Genomic DNA, 15,743 nt, shown 5'->3' on the forward strand with positions numbered 1-15,743 from the left:
TAGACTCCCTATGATGTTAGAAACACTGGAGGATTGCGGAATTCCTCTTCTTGCCTAGACAAGAAGAAGGGTCGTACCCTCTCTACCATGCACAAAAATGGATACGATGGATAAAGGGATCGATAGTATTTGAGTTTCATTTGGGAGTTTGCTTTTGTTGTTGTTTTCCCCCGAATTTCTTGTGGCATATAACATTTGAGAACACTTTCTTGCCATTTCTTTTGATGTTTGGCATTTCAATACTTGACAACTTTTTGCATTTTCTTTTGAACATTTTCAAAGTCACCCCAATTAGTAACGAGGGTGCCTTATATTTGAAGCATAGGAGTTTTCATTTTTGTTACTCCTCTTTTCTTTTGATGCATCTTGCAAACTTTTTCATTTTCTTTTCAATTCTTGAACTCAAATCAATTTCTTTTTGTGCCCATTCCCTTTGATGACAAAATGTATGGTAGAACATGGATGAATGATGGTTTCATGGTTTCAAGGGTCACCTTGGAATAAACGGTAGCCAAGGAGTTATCACACCACAAGGTACTCTTGACTAGGCCTTAATCCATGGGTCAAAGGATACTAGCATGACACATCCTAGGGTGTTTTACAAGTATTCTAACAAGCAAAATCTTAAGAAGAAAAAGCATCTACTAGGGCCTATATACACTTGTCAAGCTTCCCAAATAGACGGTTTCACAAAATTTTTCTAACATGCAAACTACATGCCATGATGCAACTAACATTTATACATCCTAATGCATATGCTTCTACCAACTAATATGCCAAATAATCTAAATGCAAGTCCTAAATTCACATTGTTTATACCGCATCAATCAAAATAAAGCCACATAGTCATTAACATAAAGAGGAAAAGGAGATTGGAAAGATCATACCATGCGGTCTTCAATATCCTCATGTCTCGGATGTGGCGTAGTCGATCAATGTGAACAGGGATAGAGAAACACAATATATACAACAATATAAACAAGACTACACTACAAAGGAAATGAACTTGTTTTTGGGTTTTCAATTTTTTTGATTTTATCGAATTTTTTTTTGATGTTTTGGATTTTTGAATAAAAGTCAAGTTAGAATTTTCCATCCCCACACTAGTATGGGCATTGTCCTCAATGGCCAATATGATAGGAAATTATGCAAGTATGATGCATGATTTCTAAACTAAATGCAAGCTATACTAAGCTACACTACATGATGCATGGGTTTTTGTTATGGCGGAGAGCGTAATTTAGATTACGTATGCATGTACTTCCCCAAACCAAAATAGACATTATTTCTAATTTCTTAAATTTCGGGGTAGTTCATGCACACGGAATGCAATGCATGAACTATAAATTGTCATTTTGGATTTTTCATGTGGGAACAATAAAAAGAACACCTTAATGGAGCCAAGGTGTTAGTCCTCCGTGTTGCTAGGACTCTCCAAAGTATGATCAAGATAAAATAAAGAAAACAAAAGAAGTAGACAAACCATAAGAGTGTAGGAGCCTCCAAGGTTTGCTAATCCTCCATCATATCATTATTATCATCATTTTCCTCCATAGAAGTGGAATCATCTCCACTCCCGCTTTCACTTCCTTGATCTTCCTCACTTTCTTCTCCTTCCTCTTCTTGAGCTTCTTCTTCAACATTTTCTTGGACCTCTTGTTCTTCACCTACCTCTTCATCACCACCCTCATCATCGACAACTTCATCATCAACATTCTCCGCTCCACCCGGTCTTTCACCACTAGATGTGCTTGGAAAGAAAACCTCCCTATCCGCCCAACTAGGCAAAGGACATGATGGATCAAGTAGTCCTTGCCTAGCTAAATGAAGGAGGGGCGGATATTGGGCCTTTTAGGCATCCACTCGATCATTATATGCTTGTTGGTGCATTTCTCTCATGAGTAGGGTTAAGTAATCATTTCCTACTTCAACATCCTTGGGTTTGAACTCTTGATATTTGAATGGGTAGGGTGGTGTGACAATGGAGGAGGAGGGCTCTTCGATTTCGCCTCTTTGTCGATGAATGATATACTTGGCTTCCTCGGAGAGTGGGAGAAGGTAGTTTGGTCGGTGGACACTCAATCGGCAAATCTTTGAAGGCAAGGTGAAGGATCTAGCTTCATTGGTTAGCCACCCATAGTTGGTGTCAAGAGGATCATGCTTGACCCACTTATACTTGTTAATCATGGCGTCCATATAAATGAGATGGCCTTCTTTGACCGCTACGTAAGTTTTGTCTTTGTTGAAATTTGGGTCAAAGTGCTTGGCCAAAAAGGTAACTAGTCCTCCATTCATAATAAAAGCGGTGCCCTCTTTACCACAATCTACATTGAGCCATCTTTCAACCAAAAGCCTTAGAGCATTATATGGCTTAGTATACTTCCTTCCTATGTTCAAGGCCGACTCAAGAAGAACAAAATCGAGCTTGGTAAGATGATTAATGTCATTTATTGCTATCAAAGTATTTCCAATGACCTTGTGCCATACTCTAATGCCCGGATGGTGGACTAATAGAGCACGACAAGCATGAAAGCTCACAAATTTCTTCCTGAAAATTGCCTCCCAAAGAGTAGCGGGGTCATACTTTTCGGGGATCTTATGATAGTACGGGGCATCACTAAGGCCTAATATATTACTCAAAACATCAAAGGTGATGCGTCTATTCACATTTGCAAGACGAAACTCGATGTATTCTCTAGTCTCCACCTTAGTCACTTTCAATGAACTTATGAATTCCAAGGTGAGGGAGGGGTATGTCAATTCTCTCATGGTAAACAGTTTACCCAATCCCATGGCCTCAAAGAAGGCTTTGGTTTGCTCAAGAACACCCAACTTTGTCAAGGCATTTTCACAAATGAATTTTGTAGGCATAATGGTCTTCTTAGCAAAATGGACAAATTTATCCCTATGAGAATCGGAAGTGAAAATTACCTCCGGATAGTCGGATAATTGAGCAATAACCGGAGTTGTTGATGTTGTTGCTTCCATAGAGGGATCTTGTTGTTGAATTTCCAAATTTGCATTAGAAACTACCAAAGCCTTTGAAGCTTTCCTTGTTTGAAGAAGTTGTTGCCTTTTTTAAAGTGCCTTTGCCTTGAGTGCCTTTGTTGCTCCTTTAGTTCTTGCCATTGTTGATTACACCAAAGAAAGATTGAAATCTCCAATCTCTAGCTATGCTCAAATCGATTCAAGATGAAAGGATGTTGCTTTATATCTCAAAAATCGATTCAAAAGTTGAAGATTTTGGTGTTTGAATCAATTGATTTTGTAAAAGGAGTGATTAATTGTTGTTGTGAGGAAGTTTTGATTTGTTTTTGTTGAATTTGGTTAAGGAAATCTTATTTTTAGTGATGGAGAGGATGAGGGTTTTGGGGTTTATGGGTAGTGTTTGAATGTTGATAGAATGAAATGAATGAGGGAATGGGGTTTAAAATACCCGAAATTTTCAAAACAGCAGGAGAAGACGAGCGGCTGGGGGCACGGGACGCTCCGATTCTGCATAAATAGGCTTCAGAAAAACTCGCCACAAGACGAGCGTCTTTCAGAGAAGACGAGCGGATTCTTCTATGTGGGACGAGTGTCTTTTGTCAAAGACGAGCGGATTCTGTTACAGGAACTTTTCTTAAGATGTTGCAGCAAAAAGACGAGCGGATTCTTCTTAAGACGGGCGTCCAAAATCAGACGAGCGTCTTCTCAGGTGGGACGCTCGGATTCTGTTACAGACCAAATCTTCGATTTTTGCAGCTCACCAGGACGAATGGATTCCTACTCAGACACTCGGATTCCTGTAAGACGAGCGGATTACCCTTTAAGCCGCTCGGATTCTTCTTGGACAACACGGATTCAGGTCCATTCGTGCACTGCATAACCCGTTTCATTTCCATTCTTCAAATCTCGTGTTCTACATTGTAGAGGCACTACAAAGGCATGAATAGCCTAAGCAATTTCTATCCCCACACTAAGTTAAAGCACTACACATCAATAAAATCATTAGTCCCTCCCTCACTTCTCTCAAAAATGATGAATATCTTGATCAAGGCACAAAAATCCAAAAATGACAAAAAATGCAATATAAGAATTAAAATGCAAGTTACGGAGTTAGAAATATTGACAAATGGTAGTTTGGAGAGGACTCCACCAAACTCTCATCATTAGTGAGATGTCATGGGGGCATGTTCAAGGTGTTGTTGATGTTACCCAACACCTTGAAGAAGTAGTCGAAAGCCTGTTCATTATTATGATAAAGATCCTCAATAGATCTTTGCACTTGTTGTCCTTCATGATGGTCTTGATCAATAGCGTTGCCAATATAGGGATTGAAAATCCCTTCAAACTCATCATCCCAAAGACCGCAAACTTCGTCTACTTGATCATTAAAAATCTCTTGAGTTGATAGAGACAACTCTCTTCCTTTATTGATTTGGCCAATGAGGTCATCCTCTTCACTTGTCATGGGTGAGATTTTCAAGCTCTCTTTGTTGCTATTCTCTTGCTCTTTTGATGGAGCATCATCAACTTTCTTTTTCCATTGGAATTCCGACTTCATCCTATCATCCTTCCGGCTATAGTGATCAACCATAAAACATGGTTCATGCAAACGGGGAGCTCTCATGGTCTTATCAAGATTGAAAGTTATGCTCTCATGTCCTACCTCTAGAGTGAGCTCTCCATGCTTCACATCTATCACCACACCCGCGGTGTGTAAGAAAGGTCTACCTAGAATGATTGGAATATTGGAGTCTTCATCCATGTCAACAATGACAAAGTCCACCGGGATGAAAAATTTCCCAACTCTTACGGGAACATCTTCCCATATCCCTAATGGTGTCTTTGTCGATCTATCGGCCATTTAGAGTGTGATGTTGGTACAATTAATCTCTCCCATCCCTAACCTTTTACTCACCGAATACGGCATAAAACTCACACTAGCCCCTAGATCACATAAGGCCTTGTTAATCGTGGTGTCGCCAATGGTACATGGTATTGAGAAGCTTCTCGGATCTTTAAGTTTTGGAGGTGAACTCCCTTGAAGGATTTCACTACTCACCTTAGTGAAGGCGATGGTTTCAAGCTTCCGGATCGACTTCTTTTTCGTAAGGATATCCTTCATGTACTTCACATAGGCCGGCACGTGATTGATTAATTCCGTAAAAGGAATCGAAACTTCCAAATTCTTCACAATTTCCATGAATTTTCCTAGTTGGTCATCAAATTTGGGCTTAGCTTGACGACTTGGAAAAGGAAGTCTAATCACAATGGGTTCCTTCTCCTTAGCCTTGTCTTCACTTTTCTTTGAAACTTCTTCTTTTGTTGGTTCTCCATCCTTGGAGTTTTGCACAACTTCTTCTTTGTCACTAGCTTCCACAACTTCACCCTCAACTTGGTTCTTCGGTCCTTCATACCTCGTACCACTCCTCAAGTGATTGGCACTAACCGTTCCATGTCTTGGGGGATTACTTTGAGGTGGTAATTGCCCCTTTTGCCTTTGAGAACTTGAAGATGCTAGTTGAGTCAATTGGGTTTCCAACATTTTGGTGTGGGCTAGGATGTTGTTGATGTTGGAATATGTGTCCTCCGACAATAATGCGATCACGACTGTTGATCATGATGATCACATGTTTAAGTCTCATTAAAATGAATGCAATTGGGAAGTAATATTATTCTTCATCAATCGGTCAACATATATCGGTAATGATTGGCTGACTAGAGTTTGACATTACTGTCGTGTGACGGTGGTGATCAGTTGACCCCCTAGGTCATACCTAAAGGGCAATACTCTTAATTGATTATTTAATTAATCGTATAATGTTACGAGTTAATTAAATTACTTGAAAATTGACGGACGATTTTGGAAGTATATTTTACGTATCAAATTGAAATGTGATTAAATGAGATACGGTCTGAGTAATCAAATTGTATAATTACTCGGATAAAATAATTGTTTAATGTAACAATTAAATTGAATGAATTATTATAAATACAATTTGTTGTGATTTATAAATTGGTAAAATATTTTGGCACAAGTAATTATGAAATTACTAAGTCGATTTTTGTATGTGACGTATTTTTATCAATACGTTGATTTTTAATATGTTAAAAATTACATAACAAATATATGTGACATATGACATGTTACATATAGACAATTGACAAAAATAATATGGACACCATATTATGTTTGTACCGAAATATTGGGGTATTAGGTTAATAATTGTGTTGATTAATTTATTAACTAAACATAATCATTACCTAATTGTATAGCCATGCATGCCTATGGACTTTGTTTAGAACAACAACTTCATGCATTGGCTCCCCAAAAACCCCCTCCTCTTACCCGGTTTTGAGAAGGCAAAAGCCATCATGGCTTTTGTTTTTATTTTACCAAATAATATACAAAAGTGTTGTATTTTATTTTTCATTCTATTCCATTATCTTAGAAGAGATTTTAGTGAGATAAAAAAGCTCTCTTCTCCTCCCTCTCTAAACCGAAAATATTCAAAGTGTTAACAATATTTTTGGTTCAATTTTCTCATAGATTAATATTATACTAGTATTGTAATATTAATTAGATTAAGCGAAAGCCTTGGGTATTAAGCATAGGGAGAGATCTTACTCTTAGATCTTTGTTCTTCCATTGGAATAAGCTCAAGAACAAAAGAGAAAGGTGATCTCTTTTGTGCCCTTATAGCCGAAATTTACCATGTAAGAACATGATTTCTCCTCTATTCATTTTATTGTTTGCATGCATAAGTTCCGTTATTAATTTTATGACAAATTATTAGACATATAAGACTATGTTATTATGTATATGAATCTACATTTCCTTCAATCGGTATCATGAGCCACGGTTGTTTGCATGCAAATTGGTTAAAAGTTTTTCCGAGTTATATGAATAACAAAATAAAACTTGTAAAATTTGTGTTATTATGATATATCACGAAATAATTACATGCATGTTAATATTTCTGGTCCTAAAGTGTTTTAGGATATTTTGGTTAATTTTTCGGATTTTTATTGTTCATATTTAATAATAATGACATTTAAATGTGATTTTATGAGTAAAAATGTCATTTTTGGTCTAAAAATAGCTATACTTCGAATTTTCACTTGGTTTTTGGATATGTTGTTACATATATTATTTTGAGATAACCTGTAAATTTTCATAATTTTTGCACTTGTTATGCTCGAAAAATGAATTTTTCATTATTAAATGCGGATTTAAGAGAAAAATAGGTTAATATGAGTTAAATTTCGAATCTGGTCATAGAAAATTTATATGTTGTCACATGCAATTTTACAAGATGTGTGTAAAATAATTGGCTATAAAGAAGTCTTTTAGCATGATTTATGAATTTTTGAAGAAAAATGACATAAATAGTGACTTTATTAGTGAAAATTAATAAAATATAATCTATGACTTAGGAAAAACGTCTAATGTTGCATTTTATTATATTTTTCAGATCTAAAATTGAAAAGTTAATGAAAATAATTTTTCCATGTTTTTATGATTATTTTATTAAATATCGATAAACCGCAACATTGTTTTCCGGAAAATTTTCAAAATTTTTAACCTAAGATTTTGAACATTATGAGTGTCATGGAATTTTTCCAGAATGTTCATGAATTTAAATTTCAAATTTTGAATTTATTTGGAATTTTTGGTTTTATTTGAAGTTTAATAGCTTAATTTTGTATTTTTGGCCCTTTTATGAACAATTTTGTAAATAAAAGTTAATTATGGTCAAATTATTAGTGAAGACTATATTTTGAGTCCTAAGAGGTTAGGGTAATTAACTTATGCATAAATATGAGTTTATGTATTTTTGTGATTATAAAATGTTGAAATCACGCAAATCCGTAAAAAAACCGAGTAATATACGATATTGGCTAATTAAAAGGCGATTTAGCATAAAATTTGAGCATGTTTATACATATTATAATGCTGCATTTTTCTTTATGATTGTCATAATTTTAATTTATGTAATTTTGAATTATGTAATTTAACTTAGTATGGCCTTAGATTTTAATTGGTATTTCCCGAAATGTATGGGAATATCGATTCGGTTGTAATTTTTATTGTGATCTCGTATCACCGTTTTGTAATTTAATAGATTTATTTTATTTTAGTTACAAATGTATAATAGGAAATTATGTAATTTATTATGTAATTTTATTCATTCCGGAGTTCCAAAAGACGGATTTCTTCAAGAATGGCGATACATAAAGACGGTGTTACCTCGAGATGCGTGCCACAACCGAAGATCAAGGGACCAATGGAGTTGGTTTCCGAATATGTAATAGATTAATAGTTTTTCTATTTTAGGAAAGGCCATACTAGGATTTATTTACTTTTATGCTTGCATTTTATTTTATGTCACATGCATCGCTAAATCGCCATAACTAAACATGCATTGTCTTCTTTTATCGAGTTTTTCGACCGTGTCAATTAGAATTATCGTAGTTCACCGCTTTAGTTCACTTAAAACGTGATAGATAATAAATTGACATGACCTCTCGCTAAAACTATCAATTGAGACATAGCCTTACCAAATAGTAGAAACCATGAAAACCTATTTCGTGAGGGAGTGCACTCGGCCACACCGGGGTACAAACCTTGTTACGTAGGGGAAGTGGGTGATGAATGTTAATCCACCGAATTCATGTTGATGAGGGATGTATCGGCCCCACCGTGCCCAAGTTAATGTGGGTTTGGATCATGGACACATTTATTCGAAATTTGGATTGAACTCAACAAAAGTATTTGATAAGGGATGTATCGGCCCCACCGTGCCCTTGTCGATGTGTTTTGGGCTATAGATAATAGTTAATGTAATATTATCGACCAAGAGTTCTAAAAGTAGAATCGATTAAACGTTAATCCACCGAGTTATATTGATGAAGGATGTATCGGCCCCACCGTGCCTAAGTCGATATGAATTTGGGTCTTGGAATCATTTATCTAGTTGGGTAGAGGTCACTAGAAAAATGCGTAAAACTTGTTTAAATCATACATTTTTACGAGTATAATTAAAACGACATTTGTTTTACTCCTTATTTTTGTTTTGTAGACCACTTCTTATTCATAACAAATGGCAACACCAACTCCTAATGCTACACCACTCGCTACTTCATCATGGCTCCGATCCTTTATGGATCGATGTAAACTTGAAAAGAATGGGTCAAATTTCTCCGAGTGGGATGCCCAACTCAAATTAGCCGCCGAAGGTGACGACAAGCTTCGTTACCTTACCGAGGCCTCTCCACCCGAACCCTCCACTAGGTCCACCGCGGCCACTAGGGAAGCCTATGAGGCTTACCAAAAGGAGTCCGCCGCAATGAAAAATGTATTAATATTTGCGATGGAGGCGGAGCTCCAAAGGAGAGCCTTCAAAATGGGCAATGCTAATGAGATTTACTCCAAACTTGTGACCATGTTTTCACAAACTCCGCGGATCGTCCAATATGAGGCGGCCGCGGCATTCTTTGATCTCGACTTCAAAGAGGGCCAAAAGGTTAGCCCTCATGTGCTCAAACTCATGGAGCTTGTCGAGACCTTGAAGATTCAAAAGGTTGAAATCCCCAAAGAACTCATCGTAGATAGGATTCTACACTCCTTGTCTAAGGTTAAGGCATATGTGCAATTCCGGGTGAATTTCAATATGCAAGACAAGGATGTGTCTCTTGAGGAGTTGCACAAGTTACTTGTGCAAGCCGAGAGGGACATGGGGTTAAATGTGAACCCTCCCAAGGATGTGCTTAACATAAGCACAAAGAGTAAGGGAAGTTCAAAAGAATGGGAGAAAGGGCAAGAAACAAGCTCCCACATTCACCAAAGCTAAGTCTTGTGAAGCTGGCACCTCCAAAGTCAAGAAGGGTCCTCTTGACAAATGCCATTATTGTAATGGCATGGGACATTGGAAGAGGAATTGTTCCAAATATCTTGGTGATATCAAAGCTGGAAAGATCACTCCAGTAGGTAAATGACTAACCTTCTTTTATGTTTCTAAATTCAACTATGGTATTATGATGCAAAGTTGTGATAATGTATCTTCCCTTTTTATTGTAAATAGGGCCTCCACCAAGCAAAGACAAGGGAAAAGAAAAACAAGCATGATAAACCATGGAGAAGCTAAGGATAGCTTTTATGGAGCCTTGTTTTTCATTGTCTTATTTTAAGTTATGTTTTGAATTTTTAGAACTTTAAGTTTCCGTGTTCGACATGGAAAGGTATTTTGGATAATGGTTTGTATTTTGGATGATGGTGACTTGGTTTGCAACCCAAGTCACCCGCTTTATCATTTATCCTTTTAATGTTCTAAATTTCATCTTTAAAATGCTTGCGTTTTGAAACATAAGATTATTCACTTAAAGTGATCTAATAGACAAATATAATGACCGGTTTCATTATATGTCCACATGCTTAAGGCTTGTGTATGATCATTTATAAAGTGACTTTGAGTCTATGAACTCTCTTAAAGGTACGTCAACCACCAAGTACACATATGAAATCAATGACTATTAGTCTACCTATGAGGTAGTTCTCCTTATAATTCAACATCATTAATTTGTGTCTCATATGCTATCTTTGAATGCTTAGTGTATTCATTCTAAAGATAGAGTGGGAGAAAAATGAGGACACAACACACAAGGCAAGATATAATTGTGTACTTGTGTAAATGAAGATCTACGCAAGAGAGAATGATTTGAAGGAAGGTATATCTATTTACATAGTATACCAAATAGATGAGATCTATAGTCTCAAGTTAGTTCTAAATGACTTAAGAGACTAAGTGAAGTAATCATAAGAGTTTATTCTCAAGATAACTACACGAGGAGACCAAAAGAAGTTTTGGAAGAAAAATGACTAATGTAAAGTCTTAACAAGCTTTTGACTAAGGTTATGAATCATTTGACCAATAGTTTCAATCATGAGTTTTACTTAAGAGCCTAAATGAATCAAAGTAACATACTAGTTATGATCAAGTTGCAAAGATTGATATTCCGATATCTTCAATAGCCAACGTTTTAACCACGCAAATGTCATTGTTTAACCTCGCTATGAAATGGTTAAACCTCCTTCCGAAAGGGTATTCCGAAGGACCTATTCTAAATATTATTTGTATTTGAATAATGACATTGCTACACATCATTATGACATGAGTGTGTTAGAGATTTAAAATCTCTTTCCATAAGGTTGAGATGAGACCACTTCAAAATAGGCATTTTGAAAGGATATGATGGGAACATATATGGTTTTATCCTAGTAACTTGGCAAAGCGATTTATATTTATATTCTTGACAAATTTCGATTGAGAAGTCAATTTCGAAATATGTAGAATTGAGTGGGAGTTAGGAAATTCTCATGTGAAGACATGGGATTTAGTGGGAGCTATCATCCTTGAATGTATAAAACTCATTACTCATTAAAGAATGACGAGCTAATACCTTCTTTCATAAAGAAGCTTTCGAGTTTTCAATTCTGGATGAAAATGGACAATGATGAATCAAATTACATCATGGGATGTTGGATTAGTATTAAGAGATACACATCATGTCAACATACATAGGTTATTCATATGAATGAAAATGGAATTACCATTAGCAGTCATGGTAGTTCATTGAACCTGAGAACGGTTGATCTCATGATTATTAGTAACTAATGTTTCCGCCATTAGAATAATCATGTACATGTCCAATTTTGAATCGTATGCATAAGAGCATGATGATAGGTTGGTGAGCCATAACAGAAACGTCATGAATTCTCGAGTAGAATCCGATGAGCGATTTCGGTGATTGACGGAATGTTCCATTGTGTGTTAAGAGGTTGCACATACTGTAGAAAATTCGAGCACATATGAGGATTTATGAGAATCCCAAATCTTTCAAGTCCAGAAAGAGAAATGAGAAGTTTTGGAAAGATACTTGGTTAAGTAAGAGGTTATTCAAAACAATCTTTCCTAATAAAGCTAGGACTTGTGAGAAGTACTAAGCTTATAATCTTGTCAATTGTTGCAAGATTCTACAAAACATATACCTAGTGCATTGTGTGTGGATGAAATACTTGATCGGTACAAGTTATATTATTCATCGCAAATTCGTTCGTTATGAGATGAGCAATGAGAAAGTTCTTTCAAGTTGAAGAACCAAAATCAAGGTCAAGAACCTTAATGTGTACTTGGTAAGATTCATGCTATGAGAACATGAATGTGAAGGAAATTGCAAGTGTAAGAAGTTTGAACACATGGACACATGGGATGTTAGACTTCTATTGCAATCAATGAGTGTTTACACTTATGATATACATCACAAGGTTGTAATATGATATTGACTACCCGAGTGTGATGCCGACATTTGTCGTTTGAGTTATTATTAACTCACTTGGTACATTGTTATATCCAAACGGGTTGTAGAGACAATTGAACCCCGTTAAAGTGAACATGGATTAACATTGTTTTGCCCATAGTTACTTATATGAGGTGACGTCTCGAAGTGACTAGAGTGTGAGGCGATTGATGGCAAGTTCAAGTGTCATACAGTCATGTGAGATGACTAGTCGATCACATAGGCAGACTGTTAGGAACATTTTGTCGGGCCTAATGACCGCTTATAGAGTTCTGGCAAATTTATATAGCCTGGTCGTGGCGAGAGCTACTATAGTATTCAAATGAGTCGATTCTTTTGACTAAAGACTATTCGCCTAAGATGGCACAGTTTCAGATTAACTTTGATTTGTGTTACTACGACCTTCGTAAATGGGGTCAAATGGGCATATTTTGGGTTATGATGGCTGTGGCTAGTCGAAGGGAATGAGTGCGATAGGAATTGTCCACCCCTAGTCAGGGTTATAACAATATCTCAGGGCCACTCGAGGAGTAATGAACTGGAAATGCGTGGCCACGCTCGGAAGGTATCCAGAGTGGATAAATCCGGTCAATCAGTTATTCTCCAGATCGAGGAAACCACTCTCGATATGATCACTTGCAAGTACGACCTGAAAGACACCTTGCATTGAGTGGGAGATAGTAATAGGACAAGAGAATTGGTGACGCACACTTGTCGAGGACAAGTGGGAGATTGTTGGAATATGTGTCCTCCGACAATAATGCGATCACGACTGTTGATCATGATGATCACATGTTTAAGTCTCATTAAAATGAATACAATTGGGAAGTAATATTGTTACTGTCAACTGGTCAACATATATCGGTAATGATTGGCTGACTAGAGTTTGACATTACTGTCGTGTGACGGTGGTGATCAGTTGACCCCCTAGGTCATACCTAAAGGGCAATACTCTTAATTGATTATTTAATTAATCGTATAATGTTACGAGTTAATTAAATTACTTGAAAATTGACGGACGATTTTGGAAGTATATTTTACGTATCAAATTGAAATGTGATTAAATGAGATACGGTCTGAGTAATCAAATTGTATAATTACTCGGATAAAATAATTGTTTAATGTAACAATTAAATTGAATGAATTATTATAAATACAATTTGTTGTGATTTATAAATTGGTAAAATATTTTGGCACAAGTAATTATGAAATTACTAAGTCGATTTTTGTATGTGACGTATTTTTATCAATACGTTGATTTTTAATATGTTAAAAATTACATAACAAATATATGTGACATATGACATGTTACATATAGACAATTGACAAAAATAATATGGACACCATATTATGTTTGTACCGAAATATTGGGGTATTAGGTTAATAATTGTGTTGATTAATTTATTAACTAAACATAATCATTACCTAATTGTATAGCCATGCATGCCTATGGACTTTGTTTAGAACAACAACTTCATGCATTGGCTCCCCAAAAACCCCCTCCTCTTACCCGGTTTTGAGAAGGCAAAAGCCATCATGGCTTTTGTTTTTATTTTACCAAATAATATACAAAAGTGTTGTATTTTATTTTTCATTCTATTCCATTATCTTAGAAGAGATTTTAGTGAGATAAAAAAGCTCTCTTCTCCTCCCTCTCTAAACCGAAAATATTCAAAGTGTTAACAATATTTTTGGTTCAATTTTCTCATAGATTAATATTATACTAGTATTGTAATATTAATTAGATTAAGTGAAAGCCTTGGGTATTAAGCATAGGGAGAGATCTTACTCTTAGATCTTTGTTCTTCCATTGGAATAAGCTCAAGAACAAAAGAGAAAGGTGATCTCTTTTGTGCCCTTATAGCCGAAATTTACCATGTAAGAACATGATTTCTCCTCTATTCATTTTATTGTTTGCATGCATAAGTTCCGTTATTAATTTTATGACAAATTATTAGACATATAAGACTATGTTATTATGTATATGAATCTACATTTCCTTCAGTTGATGGTGATTTCCCTTGCTTGACTATCCTTTTGCATTTGAGTGAAAAACTCTTGTTGATTCTTTTGCATTTGGAGGACCGCTTTTTGAACATCATAACCTTGGACATTTTATTGATTGTACGGAGTTTGGCTTTGGTAACCTTGGTTTTGGTTGTAAATGGGTCTTTGATTTTGGTTTCTCATGGGAGGTGGGGTGTATGTTGGTTGAGGGTTTTGAACATTTTGGCTTTTGTATGAGAGATTTGGGTGGAATTTGGTGTTTTCATTGTAATAACTAGAATAAGGGGTACCACTCTTGTATGCTTGAAAAGCATTCACTTGTTCATTTGTTCCCCTACATTCACTTTGGTCATGTCCCAAAGTTCCACAATTCTCACATATGCCACTTGGGATTGATGAAGATGCCGTCTTGGCATTAACATGTTGCTTTGGTGATTTTGAGGCTTCTTCAAGTCTAGACATAGCTTTTTTGAACTTCAAGTTGATGGTATCAATGTGAGCACTAAGTTGAGCACCCAATTGAGTAATAGAGTCCACTTCATGCTTTCCTCCTCTAGTAGCCTTGCGAGGTCTACTATATTGTGAATTATGGACCGCCATTTCCTCAATCTTGTTCCACGTTTGATTATCGTCAACTTCGGTGAACATACCATTTGATCCCATGTTGAGAATGTTTCTTGAGTCTTCATAAAGACCATTCCAAAATTGTTGAACAAAGAACCACTCGCTAAGTCCATGATGAGGACATGAGCAACAAATTCCATTGAACCGCTCCCAAGCTTCATACAAATATTCTTCATCTCTTTGCTTAAAACCCGTAATTTGAGCTCTTAGCATGTTAGTCTTTTCCGGTGGGTAGAACTTTTTGTAGAAAGCTAGAGCCAATTTCTTCCAAGAGTCAATTCCGAGAGTAGCCTTATCAAGGCTCTTCAACCATTGTTTTACAGTGCCAATTAGAGAAAACGGGAATAAGACCCTTCGAATTTGGTCTTGAGTTACACCGGTTTGTGAAATCGCATCACAATAGTCACAAAAAGTCTCCATGTGAGAATGAGGGTATTCACTAGGCATCCCCCCAAATTGGATTCTTTCGACTAATTGGATAAATGCGGATTTGGCAATGAAGTTTCCGGTTAAGTGTTGTGGTGTGGGAGTACCATTGGGTAGGTTCTCCTCTGTTGGTACGGAAGGTGATGAAAATTTAGGTATTGTGGGTTGATTTTGTGTTGGATTTTGTGTTGGGTTCTCCTCACCTTCTCTTGCAAAAGGGTTGATGAACTCAATAGTGTTTGGTTGAATATCTACAACCTCACCAATACCTCTCAAATTACCTCTAGAAAGTCTTCTATTGTTTGTCAAAGTTCTTTCAATTTCGTGATCAATTGGTAACAAGT

At 36.2% G+C, this 15,743-nt stretch overlaps 1 non-coding gene across 1 annotated transcript; it reads left to right on the forward strand.

The window, feature by feature from the left end:
* Nucleotides 1-15,079: 15,079 nt before the first annotated feature.
* Nucleotides 15,080-15,186, forward strand: LOC141625643 (small nucleolar RNA R71). The gene has a single exon (XR_012535416.1). It is a non-coding gene; the product is annotated as a small nucleolar RNA R71 (small nucleolar RNA).
* The last annotated feature ends 557 nt before the right edge of the window (nucleotides 15,187-15,743 follow it).

Source organism: Silene latifolia, chromosome 1 (genome assembly GCF_048544455.1).
Source record: "Silene latifolia isolate original U9 population chromosome 1, ASM4854445v1, whole genome shotgun sequence".
Classification (NCBI taxonomy): domain Eukaryota; kingdom Viridiplantae; phylum Streptophyta; class Magnoliopsida; order Caryophyllales; family Caryophyllaceae; genus Silene; species Silene latifolia.